Genomic DNA, 4378 nt, shown 5'->3' with positions numbered 1-4378 from the left:
GAAAATAGGCAGTGTCAAAAGCACTCTGGCCCTGATGATTTCTTGCCATGAACCTTTCTCCCATTTTATTATCTCCGCAGCCATCCCCCACCACCACCACTGTTAAAGGTTTTCCCTTTTCAGCTTTAAATCCACCATCCCTGCCACCCATGCTCCGGGTTCCCAGTCTGTTCCACAGGTGTTCTTTGTAGAACTCTTACCATCTGGTAGGTGGCTTAGGAAGGTGGCCAATGGTGATGCTACTTTGCTCTGTGTGGGGAAGCAATTAGCATTCCTCAGTGCTGTTACCTAAGGACCCAGATAAAATCCTGAGTCCGAATGGGAAATTGGATCCACTCAGGCTCAGCTTGTATGTGTTACACTCAACAGTTGGAAAAGTGATCTTTACGAATGTGGTGTTAGGTACTGAGCATTGAATACAGGATGCCTGGATTCCAGCTGAGTGGTACCTCAAGAATTCTGTCTGACAGAGGTGGCTTCTGTTGAATGTTGCATGTTCAGTAGATGTCAGGAAGAGGTTCTGAGTCTTGTATGGTCTAACATTAAGTGTTTATTGAGAACAGATAACTATGTACATATATACGAGGTATAGACCAAGCTATGAGCTAACTCTATGCTTGCTTCTACACAGGTCTCTGTCCAGCCCTGGCTGGAGACCAACTGACTCTAGTCTCAGGTCATGTGTCTTTTTGCATCACATTGTGGGCGGTACTATTTTCCAGTCCCACATTAATCCTTGCTATGTCAGATACCCTTACACTACAGTTTTTGCAACCCCATATCTGCTATATCTTAACACAAAATGCTAACATTTTCAGAGGACTTTGCTGAATCACAAACTTCAACCATACTAACCTGAAGTCAATTCCTTTTCGTGTTTACAGCCTTAGGCACTCTGGAGTCAACAATAGCTTGTATTTATTTAGCTGCTTTAACATAGTAATATGCCCCAAGTCACTTCACAGGATCAAAATCAAACAAGAATTGAAAATGATTGGAAGGAGATATCAGGATGGGTGACTGAAAGCTTGGTCCAACAGGTAGATTCTAAGGAGGGTTTTTAAGAACATAATAATTAGGAGCTGGAGTAGGCCATCTGATCCTTCAAATCACCTCCAACATTCAATAAAATCATGGCTGACCTTTTATATTAAACTCCGACCTCCCACGCTATCCCTATATTCCTTAATTCCTTCGGATCCAAAAATCATTCAATCTCTGTCTTGAATATATTTAACAAGTGAACATCCACGACTCACTGGCATAGTGAACTCCAACATTACACAGCCCTTTGAGTGAAGAAATTTCTCCACTCCTCAGTCCTAAAAGGGGAGAGGCAGAGAGATTTAGGGAGGGAATTTAGCAGAAGGCATGGCCACCAATGTTAGGAATGCTCAAAGGCGCAGTATTAGAGGAACACAGAGTTCTTGGAGGCTTGTAGGGATGGAAGAAGTTAGAGATATCGAGGGGTGAAACTCGAAAGGGATTTGAACAAAAGGATGAGCATTTTAAATATGATGCATTGCTTGACCGAGTGGAAAGTATCAAATATCGAGACAATAGTGGTGCCTGTAACTGCATGGGCAAGTTTAATTTCTTTCTCAACTTTTAACTAGAACTGAAATCCGTGACAGGATCTTTTGTATTTTGTTAATGTTACTTACAGGTTCAGACCGATTCCATTGATGCTGCCCCCTGTTGATTTCTAGTTAAAACTGCAGTGTCATCTGTTGGTTTCAGCTAAAGTAAAACTAACTGCAGTTTACGCGAAGCTTGGTGGGAATGTGAATGATGACGAGGGTGTTAAGAGTCTTCAAGGCAATTTAGGTTGAGTGAGTGAGCAAATACATGGCAGATGCAGTGTAACGTGGATAAGTGTGAAGTTATCACTTTGGTGGGCAAAACAGAATGGCAGAGTATTATTTAAATGGCGATAGATTAGGAAATGTTGATGTACAAAGGGATCGGGGTGTCCTTATACACCAATCACTGACAGCAAGCATGCAGGTACAGCAAGCAGTCAAGAAGGCAAAATGGTATGTTGGCCTTCATTGTGAGAGGGCTTGAGTACAGGAGCAAAGATGTCGTAGTGCTGTTGTACAGGCCTTGGTGAGACCACACCTGGAGTATTGTGTGCAGTTTTGGTCTCCTTACCTAAGAAAGGGTATATTTGCCATGGAAGGAGTGCAGCAAAGGTTCACCAGACTTATTCCTGGGATGGCAGGATTGTCGTATGAGGGGAGATTGGGCCAATTGGCCTGTATTTGCTAGAATTTAGAAGAATGAGAGGAGATCTCATTAAAACGTATAAAATTCTGGCAGGGATGGACAGACTGGATGCAGGGATGATGTTTCCTCTGGCTGGGGGGTCTAGGACAAGGGGTGGGGGGTGGGGGGAGGGGGGGGGTCACATTCTCAGGATATGGGGTAGACCATTTGGGATTGAGATGAGGAGAAACTTCTTCACTCAGAGGGTGGTGAATCTATGGATTCCTCTACCACAGAAGGCTCTGGAGGTCAAGCCACTGAATATATTTAAGAAGAAAGTAGATAGATTTCTGGACTCTAAAGATGTCAAGGGGCTTTGGGGAGAGTGCAGGAATATGGCCTTGAGATAAAGGATCAGCCATGATCATATTGAATGGCAGAGCAGGCTCGAAGGACCAAATGACCTACTACTTCTCCTCACACTTCACCTCATCCTCACCAACCTGCCTGCTGAGCATGACAGAATCGGTGGGAGTGACCACCGGACAGTCCTTGTGGAGACGAAGTCCCACCTTCACATTGAGGATACCCTCCATTGTGTTGTGTGGCACTACCGCCGTGATAAATGGGATAGATTTTGAAAAGATCTAGCAACTTGAGACTGGGCACCCATGAGGTGCTGTGGGCCATCAGTAGCAGCAGAATTGTACTTGAACACAAACTGTAACCTCATGACTTGCCATATCCCCCGCTCTAACATTACCATCAAGCCAGGGGATCAACCCTGGTTAAGTGAAGAGTGCCAGGAGCAGCAACAGGTATACCTAAAAATGAGGTGTCAACCTGGTGAAGCTATAACACAGGACTACTTGCGTGCCAAACAGCATAAGCAGCAAGTGATAGACAGAGCTAAGTGAACCCACAACCAACGGACCAGATCTAAGTTCTGCAACCCTACCACATCCAGTGAATGGTGGTCGGCAATTAAACAACTCACTGGAGGAGGAGGCTCCACAAATACCCCCATCCTTTATGATGGAGGAGTCCAGCACATCAATGCAAAAGATAAGGCTGAAGCATTTGCTACAATTTTAAGCCAGAAGTGCCGAGTGGATGATCCTCCAGAGGTCCCCAGCATCACAGATGCCAGTCTTCAACCAATTTGATTCACTCCACGTGATATCAAGAAATGACTGAAGGCACTGGATACTGCAAAGGCTATGGGCCCTGATAATATTTTGGCAATAGTACTGAAGACTTGTCCTCCAGAATTTGCCACGCCCCCTAGCCAAGCTGCTCTAGTACAGCTACTGGCATTTACTTGGCTATGTGGAAAATTGTCCAGTACACTAAAAGCAGGACAAATCCAACCCGGCTAATCACCACCCCATCAGTCTACTCTCGATCATCAGTAAAGTAATGGAAGGGGTCATCAACAGTGCTGTCAAGCAGCATTTGCTTAGCAATAAACTGCTCACTGACACCCAGTTTGGGTTCTGCCAGGGCCACTCAGCTCCTGACCTCATTACAGCCTTGGTCCAAACATGGACAAAGGAGCTAATCTCCCAAGGTGAGGTGAGAGTGACTGCCCTTGACATCAAGGCTACATTTGACCAAGTGTGGCATCAAGGAACTCTAGCAAAACTGGAGTCAATGGGAATCAGGGGGTTAACTCTCCACTGGTTGGTGTCATAGCTAGCACAAAGGAAGATGGTTGTGGTTGTTGGAGGTCAGTCATCTCAGCTCCAGGACATCGCTGCAGGAGTTCCTCAGGATAGCGCACTCAGCCCAACCATCTTTAACTACTTCATCAATGACCTTCCTTCCATTATAATGTCAGAAGTGGGGATGTTTGCTGATGCTTGCACAATGTATAGCACCATTCACGACTCCTCAGATACTGAAGCAGTCCATGACCAAATGCAGCAAGACCTGGACAATATCCAGGCTTGGGCTGACAAGTGGCAAGTAACATTCACGCTACACAAGTGCCAGGCAATGACCATCTCCAACAAGAGAGAATCCGGCCATCGCCTCTTGTTTTTCAATGGTGTTATCATCACTGAATCCCCCACTATCAACATCCAGGGGGTTACCATTGACCAGAAACTGAACTGGACTAGCTGTATAAATACTGTGGCTATAAAAGCGGGTCAGAGGCTAGGAACTG

The sequence above is a fragment of the Carcharodon carcharias genome, chromosome 2 (genome assembly GCF_017639515.1).
Source record: "Carcharodon carcharias isolate sCarCar2 chromosome 2, sCarCar2.pri, whole genome shotgun sequence".
Taxonomy (NCBI): Eukaryota; Metazoa; Chordata; class Chondrichthyes; order Lamniformes; family Lamnidae; genus Carcharodon; species Carcharodon carcharias.
Note: the sequence above shows the minus strand (reverse complement) of the source record.